The sequence below is a fragment of the Rutidosis leptorrhynchoides genome, chromosome 1, assembly GCF_046630445.1.
Source record: "Rutidosis leptorrhynchoides isolate AG116_Rl617_1_P2 chromosome 1, CSIRO_AGI_Rlap_v1, whole genome shotgun sequence".
Classification (NCBI taxonomy): Eukaryota; Viridiplantae; Streptophyta; class Magnoliopsida; order Asterales; family Asteraceae; genus Rutidosis; species Rutidosis leptorrhynchoides.
Window position 1 is genome coordinate 442,718,294 of NC_092333.1, and position 11,059 is coordinate 442,729,352.

An 11,059-nucleotide genomic window follows, 5' to 3' on the forward strand; every position below is an offset into this window, starting at 1 on the left:
GTACTATTGGTATATACACTCCAATTATCATCTCTTAGCAGCCCATTTGAGTCAACTAACACATTTGGGAACCATCATTTGGCAAATAGCATGAAATATCTCATAAAATTACAAAAATATGAGTAATCATTCATGACTTATTTACATGTAAACAAAATTACACATCCTTTATATCTAATCCATATACCAACGACCAAAAACACCTACAAACACTTTAATTCTTTAATTTTCTTCATCTAATTGATCTCTCTCAAGTTCTATCTTCAATTTCTAAGTGTTCTTCATAAATTCTACAAGTTCTAGTTTCATAAAATTAAGAATACTTCCAAGTTTGCTAGCTTACTTCCAAGTAGAGTGATCATCCAACCTCAAGAAATCTTTCTTATTTACAGTAAGATATCTTTTGAATGCAAGGTAATACTCATATTCAAACTTTGATTCAATTTCTATAACTATAACAATCTTATTTCGAGTGGAAATCTTACTTGAACTTGTTTTCGTGTCATGATTCTACTTCAAGAACTTTTAAGCCAACCAAGATCCTTTGAAGCTAGATCCATTTGTTGCTTTTCCAGTAGGTTTATCCACAAAACTTGAGGTAGTAATGATGTTCATAACATCATTCGATTCATACATATAAAGCTATCTTATTCGGAGGTTTAAACTTGAAATCACTAGAACATAGTTTAGTTAATTCTAAACTTGTTCGCAAACAAAAGTTAATCATTCTAACTTGACTTTTAAAATAAACTAAACACATGTTCTATATCTATATGATATGCTAACTTAATGATTTAAAACCTGGAAACATGAAAAACACCGTAAAACCAGACATACGCCGTCGTAGTAACACCGCGGGCTGTTTTGGGTTTGATAATTAAAAACTATGATAAACTTTGATTTAAAAGTTTGGCAAAAAGGTTTAATCTGGCGGGGAAACCCTGACCCCGTGTGCCTTCGGCACCTATACCGCCCACCCAGTAAGGGCTAAGTATACCGTGTAAGACACCTCCCCCCAGTATCCAGCGAGAACTTGCAGGCCGAATATCGCCCCCGGAGGGATTCGAACCTGCACCCCATATTTGGCAAAGGGTATATTCTCGTGGGTCCAGGGTTCACAGGTGACTGGTACCACTGAAGCACTGCTTCGTTTTCTGGGAAAATGATTTTTCTTATGAACATGAAACTATATCTAAAAATCATGGTTAAACTCAAAGTGGAAGTATGTTTTTCAAAATGGTCATCAAGACGTCGTTCTTTCGACTGAAATGACTACCACTTACAAAAACGACTTGTAACTTATATTTCCGACTATAAACCTATACTTTTTATATTTAGATTCATAAAATAGAGTTCAATATGAAACCATAGCAATTTTATTCACTCAAAACGGATTTAAAATGAAGAAGTTATGGGTAAAACAAGATTGGATATTTTTTTGATTTTTGTAGCTACGGGAAATATTAACAATTCTATACAAATCATATCCTAGCTAACTTATATTGTGTTATACATGTATTCTAATATATTATGTAATCTTAGGATACCATAGACACGTATGCAAATGTTTTGACATATCATATCGAACCATGTATATATATTATTTGGAACAACCATAGACACTCTATATGCAGTAATGTTGGAGTTAGCTATACAGGGTTGAGGTTGATTCCAAAAATATATATACTTTAAGTTGTGATCTATCCTGAGACGTATATACACTGGGTCATAGATTGATTCAAGATAATATATATCGATTTATTTCTGTACATCTAACTGTGGACAACTAGTTGTAGGTTACTAACGATGACAGCTGACTTAATAAACTTAAAACATCAAAATGTATTAAAAGTGTTGTAAATATATTTTGAACATACTTTGATATATGTGTACATATTTGTTATAGCTTCGTGAATCGACCAGTGGCCAAGTCTTACTTCCCGACGAAGTAAAAATCTGTGAAAGTGAGTTATAGTCCCACTTTTAAAATCTAATATTTTGGGATGAGAATACATGCAGTTTTATAAATGTTTTACGAAATAGACACAAGTAATTGAAACTACATTATATGGGTGAATGATCGAAGCCGAATATGCCCCTTTTGCTTGGTAACCTAAGAATTAGTAAACCGATCTACTAATTGACGCGAATCCTAAAGATAGATCTATTGGGCCTAACGAACCCCATCCAAAGTACCGGATGCTTTAGTACTTCGAATTCATTTTTATCATGTCCGAAGGATTTCCCGGAATGATAGGGGATATTCTTGTATGCATCTTGTTAATGTCGGTTACTAGGTGTTTACCATATGAATGAATTTTATCTCTATGTATGGGATGTATATTGAAATATGAAATCTTGTGGTCTATTATTATGATTTGATAATATATAGGATAAACCTATAACTCACCAACATTTTTGTTGACGTTTTAAGCATGTTTATTCTCAGGTGATTATTAAGAGCTTCCGCTGTTGCATACTAAAATAAGGACAAGATTTGGAGTCCATGATTGTATGATATTATGTAAAAACTGCATTCAAGAAACTTATTTTTGATGTAATATGTTCTTATTGTAAACCATTATGTAATGGTCATGTGTAAACGGTATATTTTAGATTATCATTATTTGATAATCTACGTAATGCTTTTTAACCTTTATCGATAAAATAAAGGTTATGATTGTTTTAAAAATGAATGCAGTCTTTGAAAAACTCTCATATAGAGGTCAAAACTCGCGACGAAATCAATTAATATGGAACATTTATAATCAATATGAACGGGACATTTCATGACTAGCTTAGGATCATCACGAGCTTCACTGAAGTTAATGTTGAAAGCTCTTCCTCTTGCAGGTTCATTAGTCTTACTAGCAGTTGGGCAATCCTTCCAGAAATGACCTTCTTTTCTGCACCCATAACACATATTCGTACTAGTTTTACACTCGGCAGCCAAATGTCCACTCCTCTTGCACTTATCACATTTTCTCAAACAATCCCTCGGATGTTGCCTATTACACTTAGCACACAATGGGAACTTTCCCTTATAACCAGAATTAGCATTTGGGATTGCAGCATTACTCTTAACAGTATCTTATTTCTTAAAGGGTTGCTGACCGTAATTCTTCCCTGAGTTATTGTTATTGTTCCATTTCCTCTTATTATCATGAGTTTTAGTCTCAATTGAGGCAGGAGTCTTTTCTCGCTGTTCAACTTGATCGATTAACTCACTAGCCATCTCGATAGCTTCTTGTATAGTTCTCGATTTCGAAGTAGTTACACCGCTTTGAATCTTCTCGGTCAAACCGTTCGCATAAAGAGTGATCTTGCGGCGTTCGGGAGTAACCGTATGTGGACACATGAGAGCAAGCTCAAAGAATCTATTATTGTAACTGGCCAGATCAGTACCTACTACCTTCAAGTTTTGGAGTTCTCGCTCCATCTTAACAGTTTCAGTGTAGGGACAATACTCTTCTATCATCCGTCATTTCAAATCCTCCCATGGAGTCTCAAAAGCCTGATCCATACCTACAGAATTTGCATAAGTATTCCACCATGTCAAGGCGCCATCTGATAACTTAGAAGTTGCAAACTTCGTTCTATCCGCATCTCTACAACCACTGATACGGAAAACTGACTTGAGATTCTCAAACCAACGAGTCAAACCAATGAGTCAAACCAACTGGACCTTCGGTGCCATTAAAGGAGCTTGGTTCACAACTCAAAAAGTCTTATATATACACCCTGCTTGTCCATTGTTGTGAGTATTGGTCGTATCTTGGTTTCGCTGATTCGTAGCATTCACATTGTTTTGTTGGTTCTATTACGGAGTTCTGCCACGGCCTCGGTCAATCCTTCGGTAATTCACCGACGAACATCAGCTTGGGAAACTTGCTTGGGTGGTATTATCTTTCTGGTCAAGATAATACATTCGGTTAGTGTCAATGAAATCGATATATAAAATATACTAGCAACGGAACGATGCATAGTAACTAATATTAAATCACAACGATTCTAGTAGCACTAGTGATATGTAGTAGCGATACATATCGTTTAGTAGTAGCAGTAGTAAGAACAATGTACACTAGTAACATTATCACTAATTAGCAATAGTAGTAGCAACACTAAGCATAAATTGCCATTAATAAACCAATACTTAAAGAAACAAACTTTTCGTTCTATAATCATGCATAACCAACGAAAGTAACATATTCCTTACATCATAAGTAAAGCCACATCTAACAATGTATGTGCGAACATCATATAATAAGCAATAATAATCAAATAATGTTTAATAGCGTGGAACAAGTCTAGTCGAGCGATCTCTAATTGCGTTTCTGAAGTTCCTTCAACAGGTACTCGACCATTTTCTCCAAATTTTTGACTCGCAACGTGAGGTCACTAGGGTTGTTGTCATTAGCAGCAGCAGTAGGGGTACTAGGTTTAGAAGTAGATGTAGAAGCGTCATAGGGATGGTAACGGCGACACATCTCAAGTGACTGGTTATCATAGCGAAAACTCTTATAAAATGGGTTATTAAGCCGAGCAGGTCCTTTCAGTATCCTACGGTGGCCTCTCGGTCTGTAGGGGTTAACATAATCAGGCTTAACAAAAGGTGACTGGGGTGAATCGGGTACATCATGTTCAGATTCGAATTCGGGCTCCGATTCTTCCTCGGAATCCTCTGCCGGTTCCTTTCCTTTAGGCTCATTCTCATGCTCGGTTTCCATCTCGGACTCCGATTCGGTATCATCCACAAACTCGAGTATCGTATTTCCTTGCATTTGCACGATTTTCTCGGATTCCGTGTCGAAGTCGGTAAGAATGATAGGATTGGAAGAAGTCATCTAGCACTCAAAGAAAAACACAAAGTTAGTCACTTAGTAATCATGCCATAATAGATACCAAGTAACATAGCAATTTGTTTAACCAGGGTTCATGCAACTTAACGTGTCTACGGTTATAGTCTAGACGTACTAGTTGTCCTAACGTTCGACTCTCTAATGTAGCCTAGTCCTAGGTAACCGGTCTGCTCTGATACCAAATGTAATACCCCGTCAGAATCCACTAATGGAATATTAACTCCTGGTCCCACAGTTTAGCGGTCACGCCCTCTATATGAGACGTTTCCGAAAAGTATTCGCATTAATCATTAAAACAAAGTCATTTATTAAATAAAATGTAACTGAAAACATTTGACGTCAATGACTAATGTAAATGAACCCAAATATCTTAAAAGAAAACTGTTTAAATGCGAATATATGTTCTTGAAATGATAATGATAAACATGCTGGACGCCATCGAGTTCTAGCAGCAAACAGCATATAACTTCAAATAAAGCAGAAGCACTAGCTCTATGTACCTGAGATGAAACATGCAAAACGTCAACAAAAAACATTGAGTGAATCTACAGGTTTAGTAAATCATTTCTTAAGTTAGGCCACAAGATTTTCTTAGAAAACATCATTGGAAAAGTATACATTATCATGAGCACTTGATTATAAAGCTTTAACCTTTGTGTGAGCCGAGCACACATCTTTAGTTTACCCTATACTGGTGATACACCGATCAAGTGTACGTGTTACAACTACATAAGCACCTGTTTAACGTTGCGGTGAGGTTTGTCAAACCTAACGGTACCGTCCCTATAAGTCGAGCTTACAAAGTAATTAATATAATCAAGCTAAGGGATTTTTAATCTGAACTCATATGTATATTCTTAGTAAGTTACTTGTGCCAAACACGTAAAACATTTGTAAAAAGCATGCATCTCATCCCTGTAAAAACGTAGTAGGGACTGTAGACTCACCTTAGCAAAAGCACTCGTAAAGATCTTAGCAAATCGTACTGTTGTCGAAACTCTCGACTGAACAACGCAACCTAATCAAGTAAATCATCTTAAGTATACACTAATAGGTCAAAATTCGTCAACCCATAGTATACGCAAAGTCCTAGTGCTCAGACTGACTCAACGAACAAGTAAAAGTCAACTAATTCAAGCAAGTCAACCAAAGTCAAACCAAAAGTCAACTCGGTCAAAGTGGTCAACTAAATTCAAACATCTCAGTAGGTAATTAAATCATGGTCAATAAGTCAAACCTAGGTCATATAACATGTTATAGCTCGTAGTTTAGCAAATCGCATTTTCCGCACCTTGTAACATACTTTAGAAATTCGTATGTCGTAAAGAGATACATCCATAACACATAGCACATAAATCATATAATTATGACCAACTCCAGATCATAACTAGACTTAAAATTGATTCTAAAAAGTCTAGCCAAAGCCTCATACGATAATTAAAAGTTAGAAGTCAGAAGGGATCAAGTCTAAGTTCATTACAGAAATTTCTGCCCGCGCGTCAGTTTTCAAACATTTTTCAAAAAATATAGAAAATAGATTTTGATGAACGGCCAATTGGTGTCATATAAAAACATCTCAAAATTTATGTGATAAAATAATCAGAAGCATTGATTTAGCCAATTCGTACATATTTGTAAAACATTACAGACTCATCAGTTTCTGACCCTCAATCGGACATATCATTTAGACAAGCATATATCTCATAGAAAAACACGTTCTCGAAAGTTCTCATACAAATGAAACATGTCAAGTAAAACATATTCCAGAATATAAAAGTGTAAATCAATTCCTAGTTCATTCTATAAATTTTTATTTGAACTTAAAATCTGATTCAGCATACTTTACAAATCAAATATTCGTTTTATCATATCGGGAGCACTACATAACCTTTCGACACAAATCTTTAGTCCAAATTGCATAACTTTTCACAAGGAATACAATAGTACACTTTATATAAGCTAAAACACAAAGCATCCAACTCGGAAAATTCGGATATCATGCAAACCCTAACGAAAACTTCGATTAAGCATATCTTGAGCATACGATAACGAAATCACGCGAAATCGGAGTCTAAAATCAATAAATTTTCGATATCTTTCTAATTAAACATATTAAAAAGTCAGATATTATATCAATTTAATCAGATCATCAATAAACAAATTCGTTTTTCGATCATACAACGTTAATTACGCAATCAATCAACAATTAACAACACTAGACATCATTAATTGAGCACTGGACTCTAATACACTATGTAATTGATCAAAAAACTGAATTCATAAGATTAGGGTTTCTAGTTATACCTCAAACAATTAAATCGAACACACTAACGCGTAGAGAACGACACAAGGAACGTCTTTCGTGTACGGAGTTTCTTCAAAAATCAACTTATGATGGTGGTTATGGGGTGGTGATGGCCGACAGTCAAAGAGAGGGAGAGGGAGAGGGGGTGTCAACTTGTAGGGGAAACAAATGAGGGTTCTTGTGATTTATTTTCCTTTTATAGTTAGTAATTAGGCCTAAACACCAACCACTAATGATCCACTAGCCAAATTAAGTCCATTAAGATGCATGGAGGGTGGGGTCGGCCAAATGGCCCTTTTATGGGTGTTTGGGCTCGTTTTTCGTTAATTACTCATATGCGCGTGGTCCGTTTCGTTGCCGTTAATCGTACCGGGTCTCCGGAACATTAACTAGTCGTTGAAACGCAATCACCGAGTTTAATTCATTAAATAAATAATAAATTAAAAATAATTTTCTTAAAGTCAATAATTATCGAAAATAATTATTATGTCATTTTTCTGAGTTCCGTAAACTGAAAAAGCTCTATAGATGATAAACTTAATCGTAACGTTTCTAGTTATTTCGCTACCCGAAATAAGTTCGTAAATTAATCTAACATATTAATTCAAACATTCCTCTAATAAGTATGTATTTAATTCTATTAAGCACACAAATCTGGGTAATCACCGTTAAATACTTAACGGACAATTAACGATAGTAAACGAAAAAAGTCGGGTTGTTACACTGTCTGTTATATATATATATTTTTTTATAAATATTATTAAGTAATAAATTTGTTAATAATAATTATACCAATAATAATAATATTTATATTAATAAAAATGATAATAATAATAATAATAATAATAATAATATTATCAATGATAATAATATTGATAATATTAATAATAATAATACTTTTACTATTTTGATAATAATAATAATAATATTGTTTTTGACAATATTGATAATGATAATTGTAAATGAAAATGATAATATTGTTAAATATTATATTAATAATAATATTAATATAATAAATTAATACTAATGTATTATTATTTACCAATAATTGTTCCTGAATCGTCGGAATTTGTCGAGGTTAAATGAAATCATGTACATATTTTTAAATTTTGTCGGAATTATATAACAGTTAGGTTTGAATTTAGTCAGAAATTTTTGGTTTGTTATAACGAGTGTCCTTGGATCTTTGGGAATCTGATTGGTCCTCATCTACCTTCAATCAAGGGTTTCGTATTTTCTACTAGAGTAACGCATAACGCCATTCGGTTTCTGATTCGTTCTTCTTTGCATACTTTAGAGATTATTGCGTCTGGATCAGGTACGAATAACAACTGTCCTGGTCTAGATCGGGTTGGGTCATACACTGAGTATGCCCTCTTGTTTTAAATTTTAGGTAGATATGCTAAGTTTCTAATTTAGTCTAAAGTAAACTAATGCGATCTTAATCTAAGATAGTCTAAAGTAATCTAAGGTAATCAAAGGAAATGATCCTAAGTTTAATTATGTTTTTGGTTCTTGCTACCGATTCCCTGGTATTTCGATAACATAGCTTCACCACGAACTATTCAACAAACCCAGTGGACTGATGGACTACGGAGAGGTAGGATCATTTTGGTTCCAATATAATTGGAGATTGTTCAGAAAATCCAATAACCAAGTCCGTGTATAATTGTCTTTTCTAGACATCACTAAATGCTTGAAAATAGGATAGAAGCAGTATTGTCTGATACCAGTTCCCCGACAGTAGCGCCAAAAACTTGTTACCTCTCTTGATATGACCGAAATAGACGGTTTTATTTATGTGGTGTCGTTAAGTCGTAGGACGTCAGAATCAGCTATCGAGAGGTGAAATAATAGTTTTGAATTTATATTCAGCGAGGCCTAAATCGTACTACTCCTTATTATGGTGAGTAAGGGAAGTATGACCTAGGGTCAAATTTTTAGAGATCAGTAGAATTGAACCTATAATTATAACTTAAGATAATCCTAAAGTGAAGGAGTAGTTTTATATTACCTAATTTTGGGTTTTCTGGCTTATAAGATAAAATAAAGTAAATGCGATAAAATTTATAATTCGGATAAGGTTAAAGCAGGTGCATACTATTATTTTGTTAGTTACTTTGCCGAGATTGTGGAATGCTGGTTCATGAATAAGTAGTGACCTTGTATTCACTACACTGGTCCTACCGCCCCTGTCATAAGACATGTCACTGGGTAATGCGTTAAGCTTGAAGATTCTGAATAGACAGCAACGTCCCTTACCCCCGACGCCCGTGCAGTCTGACTACAGGCATACACGTTCAAATGGCTCATCCAATTGAGCGACTCGGTTGGGTTACGTATTAACATTCCACAAAGGTCTAAACTTTCTTAAGCACAATGAAGTACAAGGTATGCCATATCTGAGAGACGTGATGTGTTTTGATGCTTTCGTTAATGATTGGGTTTAAAAAATAGTTAGGCCCTTAAAAATAGTTTAAACATAAAGAACACCATGGCCAAGTCAGTTTGACTTCTATGAACACGGTCGATTATCCTAATGGTCCAATCATTTATGTGTTTAAACAAACAGTTCCTTAATTAACTAAGAATCCCTCAAGCGGGGTGCAACGCTTGAGACCGCGTTATGGTGAAGTGTACTAATCAGCACTGATTGGGTACCATGGCCTTACTTAGCAGAGGTACAGCTTACAACAACCGTTGTGCTTCAGCATGCACGTACGAAGTTTATATGCTTGGTGACTACACTAGCATGGTCTAAGACCGACAATGTACTATGGGCCTAATTAGATGTTTCACTACGAAAGAGTCCTCAGTCAGAATCTAAGGCTCGGTGGACTTACTACAACAGGTGTGCCTCAGTCAAACTTACGTTGTATCCGATAGACTTCTCTTACAAAGGGGTGACACAGATAGTGTACTCCGAATCGGGGTTCGCGAATTCCCAATAACAGAGCCGATAACTACGTTCTGTTAGTTGGAAAAGCGATTAAGTTTAAAGCATAACCAGAAAGCATCTCAACAACATACACAAACCATAACATTATTTCGGCATTATAACTAACTACATCATATCATACACTAAAGATAACTACTCGTTAATCATGGTAACAATATCACAAATCATAGTAATGAAAGACATTATATAAAGACAAAGGATAGAAGTACCAGTAGATTAAATGAGTTCTGAATACAAAAGTGACAACTTCAAACTCTAGATCGCTCCTAATACAATCTTCGGTGTTCTTCTCCGGATACTAGGTTTCCCGTACGGAGTCGAAGACCTTAAAAGTATGACTAATATTGTAGAAAGAGAGAGAGAGAGAGAGAGAGAGAGAGAGAGAAGTGAATTGAAGTGTGTGTAAAAATGGATGACAAATGCCCTTTAATTAGACTTGAGTTTTGCTGGAAAATGGCTGGCAGGACGTATGGTAAGTCGTTTTCACAGGCCGTTTGCAAGGCAAGTCATTTCACAGGTCGGTGGCTGGCAGGCCGTTTGTGATGTGGGCAAGCTGAATGGCAGGCCATATGGTGCCCTGCTCTGCTGTTTTGCTTGGATCGTTTTGTTTGTTCCCGGGACCGTAACTTGCTTTTCGGGGTCGTAACTAGTCTTTCACCGTTTTCGCTCTAGAATCTTCATTTTAACTCCGATTCTCTTAATTCTTTTTGCACCGTCTTCGTAACGGATTGATCTTCATTTTTAACCGACAAAGCGTGTATTTTGGCGATAAATTTTGTAACTTTTTTGTTTTTGGGCCTCAATACCAGGGTGAAAATATGACTTTTTAGCCGATATCATAGATCAACTTGTCTTCACCTAGGACAACTATTAATCTCCAATGAGATTAATCAATTCCCTATTTCCCTTTAAGGAAGATAATAGCTAAGCTAGCAT